The sequence below is a fragment of the Monodon monoceros genome, unplaced genomic scaffold (assembly GCF_005190385.1).
Source record: "Monodon monoceros isolate NGI ecotype Baffin Bay Population unplaced genomic scaffold, NGI_Narwhal_1 Super_Scaffold_22, whole genome shotgun sequence".
Lineage (NCBI taxonomy): Eukaryota > Metazoa > Chordata > Mammalia > Artiodactyla > Monodontidae > Monodon > Monodon monoceros.
Genome location: NW_021703779.1, coordinates 19,692,123 through 19,715,501, shown reverse-complemented (window position 1 = coordinate 19,715,501; position 23,379 = coordinate 19,692,123).

Sequence of the window (23,379 nt, the reverse complement as noted above, 5' to 3'; positions counted from 1 at the left end):
CAAATTTCGTGCTATGAACAATGGTGCTTGACACAACTTTAAAACTTCCAGGAACAAGTCAGTTTAGTACAAATTAATTCTAACTGGAGCCAGTGGTTGGAAAGATTCCAGTGCTTCCCTGCCGTGTTCTCCACATTTTTATAAACCTTCCTCTGCCACAGGTAGTGGGCTTACTGAGGCAGTGTGAGATGGGAAATACCCTCACTATGGCTATTTGCCCGTGGATGCCTCATTATTGTCACTGCCAGGAAAGCAAACTCTAAAGAGAAAAGAGGGAGAAAAGTCTGAGAACAGGCTCTGTGACGTACATTAAATAGCTCTTGGAATCAATCAGTGTTCCCGGCAACCCAAAGATATGTTGAGTTGCTCGGGTCTGTGTGAATTTAAAAGCCCACCACCATTTTACAAGTGAGGATTTGAAATGCCTGAAAATAAGTGCCAAGGCATCATGGCTATTTAGGTATTCCAAATTGCATGTAGGGCTTGATGTGTGATTGTCACTTAATAGAATTTTCTAATGACACATCTATGAGACATTGATGAACCTCAAAAGATGGAGAGGTTCAGATATGCATCCTGAGCTTCTGAAGCTCATCATTTGCACTTCTAAACATGTTAAGGGTTTCCCTTTTTAGTTTAAAAGCCAAACTACTTTCATGATTCCATCTGAGTGTAGAAATTTTTGTTTACAAAAACTTCTTTTCATGAGTCAAAGGAAGAGAAGCCTGGATAGTCTGTATGGAAAACAAGGAGTGTTTAAGGACAATACAATACAGTGAAAAGAAGAAGCATAAAGAAGAGAGGTGAGGGCTTCCCTGGTGGCACAGTGGTTGAGAGTCCACCTGCGGATGCAGGGGATACGGGTTCGTGCCCCGGTCCGGGAAGATCCCACATGCCGCGGAGCGGCTGGGCCCGTGAGCCGTGGCTGCTGAGCCTGCGCGTCCGTAGCCTGTGCTCCGCAAGGGGAGAGGCCGCAACAATAAGAGGCCCGTGTACCGCAGAAAAAAAAAAAAAAAAAAAAGAGATGAAATGGAATAGGAAAGAGACCAGAAAAATTGGAAATAGAGGCAGAGGGGAAAAATACATCTAGAATGGGAGGAAGGCATAAAGAAAGAATATTTTTTAAAAAGCATGCTCAACTATTTACAGTTTCCATGCAGAAATACCATTAGGCTTAAGAACATTCTGCATTAAAGAGGGCTTAAGGACAGCCCTCTGTAAATGTGTTTCTCACTAGAGGGAAAGATAATGATTAATAATTCAAAACAACACAACATTGTAAATCAACTATACTTCAATTAAAAATTAAAAAAATAATTCGAAACAAAACATTCATTTTGTACTTTTTAGGGGATGCATTTAGAGATACTGCCTCTTATACATACTCACAGAGATACATCTATTTTGTGCTCCCTCTCAGTTCTTGGCCACTGTAAGGGAATGGGTGTGTGTGGAGAAATCCACCCCCACTCACATTCCGTAACAATACAGATAAACCACTTAAGAAGGATGGAATTAATATGGTTGCCTCATAATCCTCAATAAGCTAGAAAGCCTTTCTTTTTGAAAAGCAGATGAGATAATATTCCTACGGTATCAGTATGATGGTCCCTGTCAGCAGAGGGAGAAGAGATTAAAAAAAAGGAAGTCCCATTAATCTGAATTTCTTTGTGACTGTAAATTCACAAGTACAGCCTGGAAAGTCTGGACAGCTACTGCACTGCTGCTCACAGGGTGCTGATAAGCAATGCAGTTTATTTCCATCATCTCAGGATAACTGTTGGAGGGCCACCCGCAGGCCTGGGTGAATGAAGAAGGAAGGAGAGGCAGGAAGCCTCCGAGAATGCCTCCGCTGATAGTCTGCCTTTACCACCATTTACTACCTCTGTCCTTATTCCCAACACAGTTCCCCCATCCTCCTTACCCCCCTTAGTGCACAAGTGCAAGAGTTACTAGTATAGCTGACTGAGAAAAAGGGATGATGTACTTAAGAGCAGTTGAGATGAATTCTAAAATCTGCCCATGGAGTTATGTCAAGTGTCTGGCTCAGCTCCAAGTACATCCTTGGTACACAAGATATTGGTTATCTTCCTTTCTTATCACCCCTTTCTAATATCCAGTTTTCCAGGTTGGTTTATTTGGGGTTGGCATCTGGGAGTAGGTTGACTAGGTGTCTGTATGGTCTTTTGTCTCAACAAAGCAGGCTACAGACACCAGAAGTTTGAGAACCACGATTCCGTGAAATGTGCAATAACTTATCAAAACCATTAGTCATTTGAGCCTCTCTTCTTACTCTTACTCTTCGAAAGAATGAGAGGGAATGACTCTTCTCTTTTCTAACTCATTTCTAGTAAAAGGATTTTGTTACTGAGATATTTTATCTCATAAAGTTGTTGCCATATATTTTCTCAAAATAAATTGACATTAATCGTAACAAAAACAAAAACAGTGACTTTCATGCACTAAGAAATTACAGCCATTGGCCAGTAACGGAAGTAATTTTTCAGATATAATCTTATTTTAGACTTAGAACGACTTTCAAAGGGGTTATTATTATCCTTAACTCATGACTTTCAGATTATAATTAGATAAACTGAATAAGAACATTAGTAAATTATCAGGAAAATGTTTAATACATTCCCAAACCCTACTAGAACTTCTATTAATCTTTACTGAAAAGCGAGTTCAAGATTGCAGCGTTGCTTTAATAAGCATGAGCTAACCATAACACAGCTGAGCTGGAGAATGTAGATGACTCATTTTACCATCACCACCCCTCTTGCCTGCCTGTAGCTAACGCTATCAAGCACTTCCTTATGTTACCATTTAAACTCATCCAAATAAATTAATTGATGGAAAGATATTGGAGATTATGTAATTACTTCCTCTGTCTCTGGTGGTATTGCTATCTGACTTCCAGGCAGCAGGATGAGATCTAAATCAAATGCAAATAATTGTTCACAATTAGGAAATGAAATGCCTGGAGAACTCCATGGTATTTTAAACAAGCTGATGTACTTGCCATCGATCAACAGTTGAGGCTTTCTAGCATGTACTTGGCTTGAGTCCCAATGATGACAGTGCACATAGCAACAAGTTTCCCTTCTACATCAGAGACAGTAATTCCCAAGGATGCACCCTTCAGTAAGATGTGAACTTTTGCAGGAATGTGTACATAAAAAGTATTATTGGTTCAAATTTGTGAGGAGTACCGGGTGGTTGATTTCAGGTCATGCACTGACTTGTAATATTCATATAAAAGTTTACATAGATAATCTTTTAAGTTAATCGCCTTAGACATCTTGGGGACTGATCAGGTGTTTTCTCAAGGGAAAACATGTCTAGCCTTCTCTCAGGGCATTTAAGCTGGTGGGTTTTGTGTTGCTTTGTTTTTGTTCCAAGGCAAAGAAGCTATTCTTTTTTAAGATGTTTCTCAGGATCCTTGGTGATGACCTTAATGCCAGTGGATCCATTCATACCTATAATGACCACATCTAACCAATAAAAAGACTTCATTGCCTTGGAACATACTGGAAAAGATGCTACATTTTGAAAAGAGACAAGGGCTGAATAACGAGGGCAAAACATAAGCCTGAAAGAAGAAAATGTTTCTAAAGAAAATGACCTTAATAGTCTAACAGCTTAGATGGGTACAAAGGTTTTTATAAACACTATTAGTATTCATTTAGTATAGGTAGCAGACAGCAACAAGAATTGGAAAATAACTTGGAGGTGATCACGGAATGGACAGAGTGAGGCAAAAAAATAAGCTTCTTGCTGAACACAAATCTCAGTGTCACCAGAGAGCACAGTTGGAATGTCCTCCTTTCCTGATTAGCAACCACCTAATCAAGGACACAGAGTGCCTGCCAGGACTATATACGTCATGCTGAAAAACAGAAGGGTTCAGGCCGTGGTGTTTTCAATCTATTGTATATACCTGATGAAGAAAAACTTTAAAACTAATTATTGGGGATAAATTTAGGGGGATGAGGAGGGGGTAGTTCTTTTTAAATAAGGAGAAAGTCTTTTCAGAAGTTATTGCTAAAGAAATCCAAAGTCTCAACATTTTTGTACAGGTAGCTCAGGTAGGAGGGCATAGGGATAAAGGAGGGAAAATCCCAAATATGTATATATAAGTACAATTACAGATATAAATGGAATAGTTGTTCAAAGAAACACTCCTGTTTTTTGAATGTTACAGACAGGTTATTTTTTCTTTCCTAATGAATAATCATCTGTTTTTAAGGGGGTTCCAGAGGGAGAAAAAGAGGAAAATGGGTTGGTTTGGGTCAGTAGGGTCTGAAAACAGTGATGAAACACGCTTTTGGAAAGGGGCTGGATTTGCCTTTTGAGTAGTGATGACATTACAAATAAAGCTTTGCTCTTACCACTCAAATGAGTATGAGAGAGGTCAGAATTAGAAAGATCTTTCTGAAATGCAGATCTGATGATGTTCGTCTCTGAAATAAAATGGGCTAATGTCCGAACTCCTTGAAAATCTACCTCAAAACTTGATTCTCGGGTCCCTCTCTCTTTTCCTGCATTTTGCCACATTTCCCTCCCCAAACCCTGCAAATTCACTCTAGGTTTCAGCTTCATAGAAGTTCAGTCTTTTCTCGGCACAGTGTGCTCTCCCATGCCTCTAAGCTTTGCACACAATGTTCCAGTGATTTTGAAACCCCCCTCCCCTCATCCATTTTCTATATGAAAGCTTCTACTACTCTTTAAAGCTTTGCCAAAACTTCCATATAAAAACTCATTCACTCCCTGGAGGAACCAGGCTCCCTGACTTCAGACTATACTACAGAGCTACAGTAATCCAGACAGTATGGTACTGGCAAAAAAACAGAAATATAGATCAATGGAACAGGATAGAAAGCCCATAGATAAACCCACACACATATGGCCACCTTATTTTTGATAAAGGAGGCAAGAATATACAGTGGAGAGAAGACAGCCTCTTCAATAAGTGGTGCTGGGAAGACTGGACAGCTACATGTAAAAGAATGAAATTAGCACACTCGCTAACACGATACACAAAAATAAACTCAAAACGGATTAAAGACCTAAATGTAAGGCCAGACACTATAAAACGCTTAGAGGAAAACATAGGCAGAATACTCTATGACATACATCACATCAAAATCCTTTTTGACCCACCTCCTAGAGTAATGGAAATAAAAACAAAAATAAACAAATGGTACCTAATGATGAGTATTATGTTCATTGCTGCCTCCAACAGTGGACTCCTTGCTCCTCGAGGACAAGGATTTTGTCTTATTGATCTTTGGATCTCAAAGGCCCAGTAGGTGCCAGAGAAGGTAATATAGTACAGTAGCTAAGAGCAGAGATTCTGGAGTCAGAGGGTTGACTTCAAATCCTTTCCCTTCTACTCACTAATTGTGTGACCATCGGCAGGTCCCTTTGAATTTCAATTTTATCATCTACAATGATTGTCATAATACTCGTCTAAATATTATCATTGTCATAATATTTACCAGATAGAATTAGATAAAATCGTGTATGTAAAATGCTTAGCACATTGCCAAGCACATAGTAGTACTTAGTAAATTGTAGCTATTTTTATTACTATAGTAAATATTTGAGGAAAGAAAGTTGTGCTACTGTATCTTACTCAGGATGAAGAGGTAAAAAATATGAACCAGTGATAAAAAGAAAGCCACTGTTCTAGGCTCACTTCAATTGAAGTGAGAATATTGAATTTGAACAAAAAAAGGAATTATAAATCAAGACGTGTGAGACTAGAACCCAGACATTTAAAGCGTGCAGGAGAAAAGCACAAAATAATGTGGTTAGTTACTAATTAGATGAGTTTAAAAACAACTTTCCTTGCATTACAAAAATGTATTAAAAGGGAATAGGAAGGAAAACAAAAATATGTATTGACAAGTATCTTATTGCAAACACAGATCATCTTAGTTAATCCTCTTTGAAAGGAGATATTATCCCCATTTTACAGATGGGGAAACAAGTTCAGAAAAGTTAAGTTACCCTCAAGTAACTTGCTTCAGGATGTCAGATAGAATCCGAACCCAAATCTATGAGCTGTGTTTATTCATTCATTCATTCACTCACTCATTCATTCATAGAAACAAATGTTTACTAAGTTCCTGTGTTATTCTAAGTCTTGAGGAGTGAATGGTGGTCAAAACAAACAAGGCCCCTGCCCCCAGGGAGCTTACATTTTAGTGGCAGGAGACATAAAATAAGCTCATAAAAAATAAATAAGATTAATACAATAAACAGTGATGACAGAGGTGTAACTACCTTAGATTGGATGGTCTTGAAAGGCCTTTCTAAGAAGTAGCACTTGGGCTGAAACCTGAATGAGGAGAAGGCACCAAGAACATTCCAGCAAAAGTAATAAATACTACGACTCCAAGGCAGAAATAAGCTTGTTTAGTTACAATAGCAGACAGAAAAAAAAAGATGGCAGAAAACCCATGGTCTTCCATTATGTTTCACCAAGAAGAAACAAGGATAAAGATGGTCAAGAAACCTAGAAAAGAGCTCGTGTTGTGCGCAGAAGAATGCATGAAGCGAGATATCAATGAAACAAGGCCGCCTTTAGGTTGTGGTCCTCAGCCTTAAAGATGCAGAAACTACATTACCTAAAGGCCTTCAAGTAGAACATTTGGTGAGACTTGCTCACAGTGATAATACAATAAGGCTGGGGTCTAGAAACTGAAATTGCACTCTATTAGATTGCAGTGTGAACGATCACTTCCCAGTCCTTCCTCAGTAGATAATTGGCTGTGATCATAGAGCAAATGCATTGTCTCCTTATGGCCATACTACATAGGAAAGCAAATTACTTTTATCAGGCTTCTTTGTAAGGAATCAGAGCAAGGAGGGAAGAAGTGATTCAAAAATTTCCTACATCAGTCTCAGATGGCCCATAACAGGGATATACCTGCCAGATGGGCAAGACTGTAGCATCTGCTTGCCTAGGCACTCTCTGTTGTTCAGTGTTTGGAAAAGGTTGAATAGCGCTAGCTTCTCACGCACTCCTTTTTCTCCTTGCATTCCCAGCGCCTGCCTAGCATACCCTGAGGCTCAGAGACAATCTCAATAATGCTTAAAATGAATTCATGAATGACCTCTTCAATTGATACCGTCTTTTCAAATATATTTCTTCTTTCCTTTGAAACAGTCTTTTTCTGATCAAGAAACTATGCTCTGTGCCTTAAAGTAACTTTGCGTTTCTCTGTCCTAATCCTGTGTGTGTTTGTATATATGATGTTCAGGCTGAATTCTGAGCTAAGGAATTCACTTGTGGGGAGAAAACATAATAGAGAGTCTGCTAAGCATATGGCCCAGGAAAATAATCTACTATGCAAAATGAAGGAGAGACCACTCAGGGAGGATGTGTTGATTCTCAGAAGCTCTTTGGGTTTATTTATACGTTCTTTAATCTTAACAAGCTGACCCTTTACATAGCTCCTGCTTCAGTTCCCATAAATTTCTCAAAATAACAGTGGTTTGGGGATGATCTTGGGCTTCAAAGGATTACAGAATGGTCTTTGTGTAGAGTTACTCATTACTTCCTCAATTCACTTTTCAACTTTCAAATATACTAAGGTCTGCATTCAGCTAGCAAGAAATTTAGACTTTTGTCCAACCTGAAAAGGTCATATAGTGTAAGTAGTAATTACTTTGCAGAAGAATGTTGTTTTGATTCCCCTATCAGATCTTAACCAACTACACGATGATAAAATACTCCAGGGGTAGAGAGCCAGCTGGAGCTCCCCCACCCCAAAACCCTTAAGTCCACTCTGATGGAGAATCTATGCTTTCATCTTACATCTAGATGTAAGACATTTCAGGGAGTGTGATGCCTTTTGAGATCATACTGTGATCTTGGAAACACAACTGAATTGTGAATAAAACCATGTTGTTCAGACACTTTAACTCCTGAACTCTCTGTTTCTTAATGGTCACTCCATTTACTGATTTTTCTTAGAAGGCATATGGGTAGTTACTCATACCCAACAGGGAAATTATTTAGGGCTTTGTATTTTCTCCTTTTATTCAAAATATTCATTTAAAAGGTAGCAGACACGTGATAGCGAAAAATGCCCTGAGACAAACTTGTGTTTAACATTATTTACTTATCTTTTGTAAGATTCCTCAGAGTACATTTCAGACTCCCTACAAGGATACAGCCAAAGTATCGATTATTTTAATCCCTGGAGATGAAATGCTGGTTAGTCTAGTGACTTAAAGATTCTAAATTAGTAATGGGCTATTTGCATGTCTCTCTAATATCCAGCCAAACAAATACTACAAGATTTCTTGTGTCTTAAAGATTTATGCATTATTTCTATCATTTCTATCATCCTTTCTTTCCTCTTTTGCAAACCAAAGTTAATCGCCTGTGGTTGGTTATCCTAATGAACTGAGAGTCTCAAATTCGCTCACAATTACAGGTGATGTATGTAGTCTTATAGAGTATAAGAAACATTTGCTTGGTGCAAATAAATCAACATCTTATATGTTTTGGTTATGTGTTTAGGACTTCCTTCTGTGCTGTGCCGTTGTAACCCCCCCTTACCGTCATTCAGTCAAACTTTAGTCATAAAGCACCTATATGCATAAAGCACCTATATATGCTAGTGTGTTGTCTTTTGTAACATTCCTCAGAGTAAATGCACCTTGTTGTATGCTAGGCACTAGAGCCAGAAAGATGAGAAAACAGGTTTCCCATCCTCAAGGAGCTACCTGTACAGTGAGAAAGACAGACGTGCAAACAAACAATTATAACAAAGTATTAACTGGTAGTAAAATGAAGTTAGATATAAGGTCCTATGAGCACATGGAAGAGTACTAAAGAAAGGTCTAAAAGAAATGATGTGCTTAATTTGTTTCATGCCTGTAATGTAACAGTAACAATAGCTGCAATTCATCGAGTACTTAATACATTTCAAACACAGTGCTAAGCACCTAATATGATTTGTTTAATTATTTTAACGACCCAAGAGACAGATATTATCATTTCCTCCATTTACATATGAGAAAACTTGAGCATGGAGAATTTAGGTAAGGTTCTCACTGTCACACAGCTAATCAGTGAAGCCAAGGCTTGGGTCAAGAAATCTGTCCATTGTCGAGGTGTTGTTTTTTTCTTAAGTTTTTTAACTTTTAAAATTTGTTTTGAAATCATTTCACTCTTAAAGAAACATCAGAAGAGTAGTACAAACAATTCCCATATATACTTATCTAGGTTCCCCATTTGGTAATATTTTATCATATTTTCTTTATCATTCTCTTCCCCCTCTCAACAGATAAATTGATTGATTGATAATTTTTCCTCTGCATCAATTGAGAGTAAGTTTCAGGCATGATGCCCCATTATCTCTGCTATAGGCTGGATGTTTGTGTCCCCCCAAAATTCATATGTTAAATGTTAAGCCCCAGTGTGATGGTATTAGGAGGTGGGGCTTTGGGAGGTGATTAGGTCATGAGGATGAGGTCCTCATTAATGAGATTAGTGCCTTTATGGAAAAGATCCCAAAGAGCTCTGTGCCCCCTTCTTCCAGATGATGATACAGCAAGAAGATAACTGTCTATAAACCAGGAAGCTGGCTCTCACCAGACACCAAATTGGCTGATGCCTTGATCTTGGACTTCCCAGCCTCCAGAACTGTGAGAAATCAATCTCTTTGGTTATAATATTTTTATTATAGTAGCCTGAACTTACTAAGACAATTTCTAAATACTTTAGGGTTTATTTCCAAAATGACAAAGACACTCTCCTACATAATCACATTATGACCACCAAAATCAGGAAACTAACATTGATACAATACTACCATCTAATTAATAGACCTTATTAAAATTATGCTAATTGTCCCAATAATGTGCTTCACACTAAAAATATATTTTTTTTCTTCTGTTCTAAGGGCCAATCCAGAATCATGTGTTTCATTTAGTTGTCATGTCTCAGGTCTCCTTGAATCTGGAATAGTTCCTCTCAGCCTTTCTTTGTCTTTCATGACTGACATTTTTGAAGAACACAGGCCAGTTATTTTGAGGACTGTCTTTCAGTTTGACTTTTTCTGCTATTTCCTCATGATTAGATTCAGGTTGTGCATTTGGGGCTGCAATACCACAGAAGGGATGTTGGTTCCTTCCCAGTGCATTGTATCAGGGGGCCATGATGTCAGATGGTTTTATTACTAGTGATGTTAACTTTGATTACTTGGTGAAGGTGGTATCCACCAGGTTTCTCTACTATAAAGTTACTACTTCTCCTTTTATAATTAATAAGTATTTTATGGGAATATATAAATATTTTGTTCCTCAATAAATATTCACCCACTAGTTTTAGCATGATGATTCTTGCCTGAGTTCATTACTATTATGGTCACCAAATGGTAATTTTCTAATTCCATCATTTTGTCTATGTTCATTAGTTGGCATTCTAGTCTAACGAAGAGCTTTCCCTTCTCCCATATTCATTTTTATATTTATTTTATTATTTACATTTGCATGGGGTCATACAATTATCAGCGAGTTACTTGTTACTATCATAATTTACTTTGCCACTCCAGTTTTCCCAGATTTAGTCCCAGGTATCCCCTTCATGCTTGTTCCTGTGTTCTATGAATAGATCTTGATCACTCTTTGAGCATTTACTTTCTGGCACCACAAAATATTCCAGATCCACCCTTATACTTTCCCTGCCCCAGCCATGGAATCATCCATTTTTCTGAGGTAGCCTCTTGTTCTTAACTTCTCTTTCTGGCCATTCACCAGGTCTTATTTTTATGCATATATGCAGATGAATAATACAAGTAGTTTAATATCTAGAAATCTCTATTAAGCAGCCATCTTCACAACTACTACATTGAAAATTTAAACGGGCTAACCTAGCTTGAAGTCACTATATAAGTTCCTAAAATGCCTTCTAAATCCCACCAAAAGGATGAGTTGGGCCCTAGGAAGATAAAAGAAAAAGTGATAAAAAGGAGAGCAAGAAAAGGAAAAGAAAGAAAAAAAAAATAAGAAAAATCATAGAAACAGATTTATTTTTAGTACCTTTTCTGTGTCGTGCACCAAGATATTTTCACATGTAACTTCTCATTATATATCTGCAACCATTTCTCAGGGTAGAGTTGATGATCTTCACTTAATAGATAAGAAAGTAGAGGTTCAGGATTTCATTGACTTACTCCACCCTCCACAGGAAGGCAGAGAACTAGGAATTGAACCTTTCTAGATCACATTTTAAACCCATCTTCCTCTGTACAGTTTTAAAGCTGCCTCTCTACAGTTTTAATGCTAATTCACATCCTATATTCTATTTTTGTAATTGGCCATCCCTCTACACCTTACATAATAACGCTTTATTTACCCGTTTCCCAAACACCAGAACACCTTATGCTCAGACAGATGATAAAGACTTTCCTTAGCTCTAAGAACAACCTGTTACGACAAACATCTTTCCTTGAATTAGGATTTGCCACCTGCTTTTTAGGTTAGCTTTATTTTCTGAACTGTGAAGCACAGTACTCTAGAACCACTTGACATATAACAGACAGCCTTTATTCAGCAGGCTGTTATTAATGCCTCTTGTAATAAACACTATACTCGGTGTCTTCATTTTTTAAAGACCATAAAATTTGGGGGTAAAATGCAGCTTACTCATCAGTAGACAATTTGAGAGAATAGGGAATTTTTATTTCTCTAAAAGAGCAGAACTAAAATGTCTGATTATAGAGCAAAGCAAGGTTATGGTTATGGTGTTTATTCTGTGCATGAATTGATTACAGATCAAAACCAGGATACATCTACATCTATGTCCTAGCAAGTTAAAACAGTCAGGATCCAGGCAGGGTTATATGAAACCTTTGGTGAAGTATGAAGAAATACTTCCTAACAGAGCAACTAAGAATAGGGAATAGCTAATTTTTGCACATTTTAAACAGTGTATTCACATGCAGTTGCACCTCAAAAGAACCCTGTGAAGGAGAGTGGGTGTATCACCTCATCCTCATTTTACAGGTGAGGAATATTGAGGTTCAAAGAGATGAAGTGACTTGCCTAAGATCTCACAGCTAATAAACTAGTAGTTGATACTCAAATCCTGCTTACTGCTCTTTACACCACACCATGATTAAAGTCCTACAAATTAGATTTTTGCTAGAATCTCTCTGGGCTTAATCAGATCAATATGAGCAGATGGCAAAGGAAAGGAAATCCATTCCCACTTTATTCCTTGAAGGCTCTTGATAAAAGATGGAAGATGCAATGTGGGGCCCTTTATTCTGTTGTTCTAGTTAAAAAAATGTTTTCTGTTTCTGAGTAGACAGCAGTACAATGTGTGAAATGTATTTTGGCCAAATTAATAGCATCATACCACAGAATTATTTTGCCTCCAATGTTATGTAATCAACTGTAGCGATCAAGTAACCTCATCTATCATGTGAATAGGGATAAATATAAACCCAACAGTAAGTATGAAAGAACTAATGGGGCGTCAGGAGTTGGGGAGTTTGCCTACACACCCACCACTACCACCCTAGACAAAGGTTACTAACTGGCACTTATGACACAACGAGATCTAAGTGAGAATCACTTTATCATATTATGGAAATTTTTATGCAGATAGTATGGCTATTGCATGCAGGACTTAGGACCAATTTCTTAAAGTAAATATAATAATCACTATCATGTATTGAGTATCTTATATGTGTCAACTAGAACACACAATACTTTATTGCCATTTTATCATTAATTATTAAAACTAATCTATTGTGATGTACATATTTATTCTTATTTTTTAATTTTTAAACTTTTTTTGGAGTATAGTTGATTTACAATGTTGTGTTAGTTTCAGGTGTACAGCAAAGTGAATCAGTTTTACATACACATATATCCACTCTATTTTTAGGTTCTTTTCCCATGTAGGTCATTACAGAGTATTGAGTAGAGTTCCCTATGCTATACAGGAGGTTCTTATTGCTATCTATTTTATATATAGTAGTGTGTATATGTCAATCCCCATCTCCCAATTTACCCCTCCCCTCCCCCTTATCCCCTGGTAACCATACATTTGTTTTCCACATCTGCGACTCTACTTCTGCTCCTTTGTTTTGTTTTTGTTTTTGTTTTGAGCATTCTTTTCCCATATAGGCCAGGGGTCCTCAACCCGCAGGCCATGGACTGGTACTGGTCTGTGGCCTGTTAGGAACCGGGCTGCACAGCAGGAGGTGAGCAGCGGGCAAGCGAGCGAAGCTTCATCTGTATTTATAGCCACTCCCCGTCGCTCGCATTACCGCCTGAGCTCTGCCTCCTGTCTGATCAGTGGCGGCATTAGATTCTCATAGGAGCGCGAACCCTACTGTGAACTGCGCATGTGAGGGATCTAGGTGGCACACCTCTTATGAGAATCTAATGCCTGATGATCTGAGGCGGAGTTGAGATGGTGATGCTAGTGCTGGGGAGCGGCTGCAAACGCACATTATCATTAGCAGAGAGGTTTGACCGCACAGAGACCATAATAAATCAATTGCTTGCAGACTCATATCAAAACCCTATCAGTGAGTGGCAAGTGAAAACAGGCTCAGGGCTGCCACTCATTCTTCATTATGGTGAGTCATATAATTTCATTATATATTACAATGTAATAATAGAAATAAAGTGCACAGTAAATGTAATGTGCTTGAATCATCCTGAAACCATCCCCTGCCCCAGTCCATGGAAAAATTGTCTTCCACAAAATCGGTCCCTGGTGCCAGAAAGGTTGGGGACTGCTGATATAGGCCATTACAGAGTATTAAGTAGAGTTCCCTGTGCTATACAGCAGGTTATTGTTAGTTACCTATTTTATGTATAGTGGTGTATATATTGTCAGTCCCAATCTCACAATTTATCTGTCCCCTCCCCCCCTTATCCCCTGGTAACCATAAGTTTGTTTTCTACATCCATGACTCTACTTCAGTTTTGTAAATAAGTTCATTTGTACCCCCCCTTTTTTTAGATTCCACCTAAAAGCAATATCATATGATATTTGTCTTTCTGTGTCTGACCTACTGCATTCAGTATGACAATCTCTAGGTCCATCCATGTTGTTGCAAATGGCATTATTTTGCTCTTTTTTATGGCTGAGTAATATTCCACTGTATATATATATGTACCACATCTTCTTTATTCATTCCTCTGTTGATGGACATTTAGGTTGCTTCCACATCCTGGCTATTGTAAATAGCATTGCAATGAACATTGGGGTGCATGTATCTTTTTGAATTATGGTTTTCTCCGGATATATTCCCAGGAGTGGGTCATATGGTAGTTCTACTTTTAGTTTTTTAAGGAACCTCCAAACTGTTCTCCATAGTGGCTGCACCAATTTACATTCCCACCAACAGGGTAGGAGGGTTCCCTTTTCTCCGCACCCTGTCCAGAATTTATTTTTTGTAGACTTTTTGATGATGGCCATTCTGATCAATGTGAGATGATATCTCATAGTAGTTTTGATGTGCATTTCTCTAATAATTAGTGAGGTTGAGCATCTTTTCACTTGCTTTTTGGCCATCTGTATGTCTTCTTTGGAAAAATGTCTATTTAGATCTTCTGCCCATTTTTTGATTGGGTTGTTTGTTTTTTTGATACTGAGCTGCATGAGCTGTTTGTATATTTTGGAGATTAATCCCTTGGTGGTGGTTGCTTCGTTTGCAAGTGTTTTCTCCCATTCTGAGGGTTGTTTTCCCATTTTAAAATAAAAATACTCAGAACACACAGCTGATAATCAGGGAAGCTAGGATTAGAATGCCGTTGTATAGAGTGCTAAAGCCCATTCATTACCTGACAACTTGGCTACATTACACAATTAGAATGTGTAAATATTATGGTAGATATGAGTCTACCATTGAGTCCCAATCCTCCTTCACATAGGAAGTTAGTAAATTACCTCTAACCAGAAATTCTTAGGTCTCTCTTTCAGTTATCTTTTATCTTTTATCTTTATGTGTTGCCATTTTCCCTCTTTTACGTTCTGCAGTCTTCTTCTGGGTGTGGTGAAGACTTAAACATTCCTTCTGCAGTAACCTAATCTCTAGTTGTTCTGTTTCCAGTTATTTGGACTTTGCTGCCAACTCCCTTTGCTCCCAGCTCCTGCTCACATGCTCTGCTATTCTGAAGTTTCTGTCTCCTGATGACTTATCTTCATCTTCCGGTCATTACTGTTGTAGCTCCCTGATACGCCATGCTCCATTTCTATCACTTGATGCTTGGCGCATTCTCTGTTTTTTGACATTATGTTTCACGCAGTTGTCCTGTGATATTCATGCCCATGAGAATTTGCCTTCTCTTCTATGGGCCAATTCTTAGAACCTATCCATAAGTAACCTTCTAAAAAGTTAAGGATTTACTTATTTTCATCTACAGTAGCCGCCAGGCACAGTGCCCACAGGAGGACTATTTCCTTAGGACAGTTCTCAAACTTTCACCTGTATAAGAATCACCTGAAGGACTGGTAAAAACACAGAATGTTGAGCCCCACCCCCAGAGTTTCTGATTTCACCGGTCTTGGGGCAGGGATAGATCAAGTTCTGAGACTTTGCTCTTCTAACACATTCCCAGATGATGTTTGTATTAGAGGTCCAGAGACCACACTTTGAAAACCACTGCCTTAGACTGAGTAGAAAAGAAGACCCATCTACCATATTCACATCTCATAGTACTCTTGTTGAGAACTCAGTCAGTTTGACAACTTATTAAAACTATCTACCATATCTCAGCACATTTATAGGTAGTGTGTATAAAAAGATAAAGAAGGCTTTACGCATGATTTCAAGGAATTCATGGCTTGATAGGAGACACGTATGTAAATGAATAAACGCATTACAGTATAATAAGGCCTATGACAGTGGTAAAACAAGATGCAGCCAGAAGACAAAGAGGTGGTGGTTACTTCTTCCCCTTAGAGATTACATCAGGCTTTATTAAGTGGAGGTAACAATTAAAAGGATCCTTTGGAGGCGGTACAGGTGGCCAATTCTAGGCAATTAGAAGTGTGTTAAAACCACAGAAATCAAATGTTTGGGGAGTTGTAGGGGATTGGTAGACTTTTGGTATGGCATAAGTGTTGAACGAAGTGGAGATATTAAAAGGATATGATTGAACAAATAGTGAGATTGGGCCTTATGTGTGATTTAACATGCCTTTTTCCTGGGGTTGAGAGAGTAATTTGAGTGTTTCTATCAGTCAAGAACATTACTAGACTTGAGCTTTAGAAGTATCACTGTGGAAGGTGGTTGGAAGGAAGGAAGAATGTGGTGACAAATAGAAAGGGTGGATACCCTAGAAGAAAAAGAGAGAGACTAAAAGAGTGGGATACCACAGATTTTGATACAAGGGAAAATTCTGTTTAATTTGGGAATACTATGTAGACATTGTATTGTAATAATTTCCTTATATGCCTGTCTTACACAGTACACTAAAAACTCCTTTGGTCATCTTTGTATCATCAGTATCTATGGTAGTTCCTGGATTAATATGAGCTCAAGAAATGTCTGAATGAATAGAAAATTAATGAAAACCAGATTATCATTTACTTCCTTTGGATTTCAATCCCATTTTCTAAAAAATGGGGAGGAAAAGATCTGTTTCATTCTCCCCAGAATATGACAAGTGAATGGATGAATATTAATAAGGTGATATATACTTATTAGGAAGCAAGTAGAAATGGGTGGCATCCTGGTGATGGGATTTATCACACATATGATAATCATTTGAACCTTCATTTATTTGAATAAAATTTCTGAAGTTATCTCCAAATTGCTTTGGTAAAGATAGCTGGACTGAATTAAAAGTCTTATTACGGAAGTCTTCAAATGTCCGTTAATTCTTTTGTGCAGGGAGATTAATTTGCAGATTTGCCCATTCCTGTGTGCAACCAAGGCATTGCTGGTTCTGTCAGATAATTTTCTCAATTACATCTCTAGGCAATTAAATAAATTGCAAGGCAATAGTCCATTGCTTTTGGAAACTCCTGTTCTGAGAGGAGTGAAATTCTTACCCTTAAGAGACTAGGTATCACTGGTTTAAAAGAAATTTTAAAAATAACTGCATATTAATCTTATCTATCTACTTTCCTGATTGCTCCTTTCCCTAACATTCTAGCATTGGCAAGATCAAGACATTTTCCTGTTTCTGTGATTTTACTTGTTCTAATAGCAACATAAAAGTTCAGGGATATAGATTCTAAATACAGAAGAAATAACAAAATAAGAACTACATTAAGACACATGCTAGAGACGTTTCTGAACCTAAAAGATAACTTCCTAGAAAAAGAGGGGGGAAAGTAGTTATAAAGTAAAGAAGGAGAATTTTACTTTTTTTTTCAACAGGGGATGCTAGTTGGCAATGATGAAATGTCTTCAAAAGTATGAAGGCAAAGGATTCTGAACCTTGAATTCTAGACCCATTTAATCATGGGGAAAATAGAGGTTCTTAAACATGAAAAGGATTTGGAAAATATACTAGATGCATGTTGTTTTTTCCTGAAAAATAATATGACTGAAAGATATGGTCCAGCAAAACTAAAAAATAATTCAAAAAAAGAGTAAGACATCAGATACAAGAAATAGTGTGAGCAAAGAAACCAACAAAATCCATCCTTAAGCTGAAACCAGTTTTCCTCAGTAGAGATGCTGTGGGCATTTTGGGTAACAACTGCTTGTTTTGTAGACTGCCCTGCCTGTTGCAAAATGCCTACCATCTATGATCCCCAATTTTAAAGAAAGAGTTCTGAGAACAATAGGGACGTAACATTTTTTTAAGTGAATAGAAAACTAGAACAATAATTCTGGTGGTGAGTCACTGATAATGTTTATTGTGGTACTTTGTATTATGAAATTAATATCTCAATGAAAACAATATGAACATGACAAAAGTCAACAAAATGTGAAGTATATGTCACTCTAACCCTCATTCCTGCTTCCCAGACTGTTTTCAACTTCTTGTAATGCTGCCCTAACATATTTATGAATGTGAGCATATTATATACACATATTCATCTATAGCTTCCTCATCTACTCCCATCTATATATCTGGTGGATCTTTCTATTCATACCAACTTATCTTTGCATAGCATATTCAGATTATATAAATATATTTATTTTCTTCAGTGTGGCAGGTCTTGTTGAAGTAAAAATGAATATAGGACAAAATCACTATTGCTGACTCTGAGGGAAAATATTAAAATATAACTTCCTTGATGGTGTAAGTAGCACTGTTCCACAAAATAACAAACTTGGGAAAGAAAGTTATCAGAAAAAATGTAATTCATGCTCTTTTTAAATCTGCCACATCAGTGAACTGTTGTGAACACACATGTATTGTTCTTTTCCACATTTACAAAATGTAACTGTAGGTAGATGGTTGTCTTGGGAACTCCAAGTCCACTTTTCCAACAGTTGTCTCCTTATCCCCAACCCAAGTAACTCTCTTCAATATAGTCTCAGATTTCATTATCAGATTGCCCTATTGATTCTGAGGGGAAAAAATGATAGAAGATCCTAGGGGAAGTTAAATCAGAATAATGTAAGGTTCTCCTATAGGTTTTCTCATTCATATATTTGAAACCAGAAGGTTCTGCTCTTCCATACAATCGATCATATCAGATATATGCATGCCTGACTAGATTATCTGTGAAGTTGAACGTTAAACATGGCTGATGGGACGTTGAGTGTTGCCCATTTCCTTTCTTCTTACTTTTATTCACTGTGATATTTTTCATATCTCACCCATCGAATTTTATTGATTTAATAACCCAATATAGAATATGTCTCATAAAGGGTGAGAGAAACAACTTTAGAGGAAAAAATAAAGGGAATGTCCTGAGTTAAAATAAGTGGAAGCATAAAGGGCACTAGCAACAAGTAACTGCTTGCCATATTGAGGCACTATGGGAGATTCCCAGGATGCCCAGAGGTGCTATTACATTCACGCTGCCCGACTTTATAACATTCTCTTAGGATTTACAGCAACTGCCAGAGCCAACTGAGGTTTTTCCAGGGTATTCTCCACCTCCTCTTCCATATTCTTAATGTTCCCAAAAGTCATTGGAAGGGATTAATGATAAAGGATGTAGAATATTTTTCCTTTTAAACCTTGAGGGAATTAATCATGTCTGAGGGACTTTTTAGCTTTTATGTGAGGGTACAAAGATCTAAGTAATCTCTAAGGACCTTTTGTTCCAATGATTATACAAAATTTTTAATTAAAATGTTGGAATAGAAAGAATGATAAATTTAGTGAGTGGAAGGTCATAAATTTTTTTAAGCAGGGAAATCAAAACAAACTAACATGCCAACTCTATTGGTAAGAGATACTTCTGGCTGAAAGAAACAAAAATTTCACCCAAGATGATGTTACAGAGTTGATAATGGTAGGTATTGTTGGTGCAGCTGCCCCTCAGTGTCATTAAGGACCCAGATTGTTTCTCTTTTTGTGTTCCACCATCTTGGGTGTGTTAGCCTTTGGTCTTCATTCTTTGACATCATGATGGCAGTGGAGTTTCCACAGCTCCATAGTGAAGTCTGTGATCAATACAGGAAGAAGGGAAGTAGCTCGTATGGCCACACATATCCCTTTTATCAGAAAAGCATAATATTCTTAGAAGGACACTGGCATATAACGCCTTACAACTCACTGCTTGAACGCGGGTCATATGGTCACTTCTAGCTTCATGAAGGTTGATAAACCGATTCTCTGGTATTTTTATCCTTTACAGTGAGAAAAAAGAAAGGCGTGGAGGATTTGGATGGCTATTAGGCAAGATAACCAAGAGTATCTGCTACACAAACTAAATTAATTGGGTTTTATGAATCCTTGCCTCATGTACCATCTTGTGACTCTAGAAGATAAATTCATGAAAATCGGCATTGTGGGAGAAAACTTCCTGCAGTGCTTTATTGTGATAAGCTGTTCTTTCTGTATATAAGTCCTTGGGTTGGTTAATAGGGAAAAAATTACCATGAATTAAAAGTGACTTATTAAAAATGTCATTCTATTAAAAATAATTTAAATCCTAAAAAGAGATTTTGAGAAAATTATTGGAATTGGTTCTCTTTTTAACTTAAAAGTCAGCTGCATAAGCTCTTGACCAAAATTTTCAACTTAAAAAAAGACTAATGTCCTTGTTTGAAAAATAATATGGTAAATAGAGATTTGAGAAATTAAATGGATGTTATTGGAATCTCTATAATCATTAGATTTCTAATGAAGATGCTTCAAACAAACAATCAAGCTTCGATGGTTTGGATGAATCATTCTCATTCTTTGACTTTGTTACTTACAGAGCATTTTCTTTTTTAATTGCAGACTGAATATATTTCAAATTATGTTGCTAATAATTATTGATGAGTGAATTGCACAGGATTGTGAAATTTTGTTTCACTTGAATAAGAAACATCAAACAATTGAGCAATTAAATTCACTCCAATCAACTGAGCTTCTAGAAAATTGGCTTGAAATGGCATTGAGGAATCTAAATGAATTTCTACATATAGTATGCTAATATAACTATGGGCCAAGGATTTAGTATCATTAACTAATATTTGAAATTAAAGAAGAGTTTAGAGATTATCTCCAGTCATCCCAGATGGCAAGGTGGAAGTAAGTGAAGTTTAAATTAACTCCCTTAATTCTGCAGGTAAAGAGTCTTAGTTTAGAAGAGATTAAGTTACTTGATCAAAATAGTTTAAGTAGTTAGTTAAATCAAGAGCTGGAACCAAATTGGCTTAACTCTTGTGTCAATATGCAATCCACTAGTTTTATATTTTTCTTTAAAAATATTGGTCACATAACTATTTTACTTGCTACTTTACTTGCTGCTTCGGAAAACTGATAGGAATAAAATTTATGGGCAAGCCAAGATTTGTAAATAATGTTAATGTATGAGAGACCTGGGATTAAGGGGTTTTCATATACATATTAATGTAGCCCATCAAAGAAGCAGTAATCCATGTAGCTAGAAACAAACAAATTCTTGGACTTAGACAAAAAGTAAGGCATCTTATCAAAATCAGATAACAGAAAAATGCCTCTCCATTGTATTCCTTTTATATTATGTTCTCCAAGAAATCAATTTGAGGAGAGGACAATGAAAATATTTGTTGCAGCCAGGGGATTGAGTTCTCTTCTGGGGAATTGTAAAGGTAGTTAGAGAAAGAAGGGAGGTTTTCTGTTAACCCCATCTGTAATCTCTTATATTTGCTGGGGTCAAAGTTTCCTTGCAAGGCTAAAAATAGTTTGTCATTTTTCCCAGTAAGAGTGTTTTCTGTGTAATTCAACATTGGATAATAACAATTGCTAGCATTTAGTGTGCTCTTTTTTTTTTTTTTTTGTATCAGGAACCGCACCTGTTTTGAATGCTTTTTCTTAATTGACATTCACAAAAACCCTATGAGATAATGTGATATTCATTAGAACTAATCACACATATTTCTTGTTCTTCTAGGCAGTGATAGGATTGCTCTTCTCTCCCCTCTTGGAGTTAGGAATGATCATATGTCTTGCTTTTAGCCAATGAAATGTAAGCAGAAGTGATGAGTGCCATGTCTATGGAAGCTTTAAGAGCCAATGTGCAATTCGTCAGGATCTCTCCTCTGCCATTACAATTAGCAATGTTTCAAAGAGTGGTATTCTCTCTTAGCCTGCATCTTAGAGTGAGAACCACTGGGGCACAGTTCCTAGCTGCCTTGCAATGTATAAATGTACAGGGAGTGAGAGATAAACTTTGTATTAAACCATTGAGATTTTGCAGGTTGTTACTGCAACATAGCCTGGTCCATTCTGAGTGACATAGGTAGTTATTTTTACTATCTTCTTCAATTCACGAAGAAGGAAAATAAGGATAAGTTATTTGTCCATAATGACACCACAAGTTAAATAGAGCTTGAGTCAAACCAAGCAATCTGACTCCTTTGCTCACATGCTTAGCCACCATTTTATATATAACTGTGAGTAATACACTTACTGTGAAGAGGAATGTCCACTAACATGATGCGGAGCCCTGTACTTAATTTCTAAGCATAGAGATGTGATTATCACTTTTAATTCATTTAACCTTGACATATTTTTCATATTTACAAATCATTTTCACGTGCAAAAAGCCCACTGCTTATTAATCCAATAGGATATGCCTGAATGGTGTTGTCCTCAGAGAAGAAAAGAGTATGGTCATCAAAGCATATCTCCAGAGATCATTTGCAAACACCCCTCTGTTAGTCATGTCGAGCTGCCATAACAATATACCACAGACTGAGGTTTTTGGGTCTTTTTTCTCACAATTCTGGAGGCTGGGAAGTCCAAGGTCAAGGTGCCAGCCCATTTAGTTCCTGGTAAGAACTCTCCTCCTGGCTTGTAGACAGCTACCTTATCGTTGTGTCCTCACATAGCAGAGAAAGAGAGTGCATGTCTCTTTCTCTTCTTAGGATAGCATTTGCCCTATCAGATTAGGGCCCCACCATTTTGCCCTCATTTAGCCTTTATCACCTCCTCAAAAGCCCTGTCTCCAGATACAGACACATTGAGAGTTAGGGCTTCGGCATATGAATTTTGGAGAGACACAAACATTTGACCCATAGCAATCTCCTAGGAGGCCTGAACAATTTAAGAAAGCTTTAATAATAAGTACTCACTTCCATTTATTTCCAAGTGTTTCATGTCTCTGTATATGAGACTGGAAAGAAATTCCAATGAGAAGTATTTCATTCATTCATTTATTCACTTATTTAACACATATTTATTAAGCATCTATTTATGTGCCATATTATTCTAAGCACTGAGGAGCAGCATTGAACAAAAATTTCTTTCCTTCACGAAATTTGTTTTAACAGGTATATATCATATATTATGCCAGAGTAATATATTAATAAAAATAAAGCAGATTAAAAGTATAGAGAATCATGGGGGCCAGAATTTCTACTTTTCAATAGTAGTCAAATAAATCCTCTCAGATGAGCTGACTTTTATGGAAAGACCTAATAGTTATAGCTTTAACATCTTCAAATATTAAAACTGAAAAGATAATGAGAGAGCATATTCTCAGATTCCTTCATTTTACAGAAGGATAAACTGGGATATAAAATAGGCATTGGCAAACATTTTTCTTTAAAGAGCCCAATAATAAATATTTTTTATTTTGTTCACTAGACAATCTGTGTCATAACTACTCAACTATAGTGTTGTAGCACAAAAACAGCCATAAATAGTAAGTAAACAAAGAGCATGTTCTAATAAAACTTTATTTACAAAAACAGGCGATGGGTAAGATTTATCTTTCCATCTGCAGTTTGCCCATCCCTAATCTAGAACAATAAAATGACTTTCCCAGGGTCACAC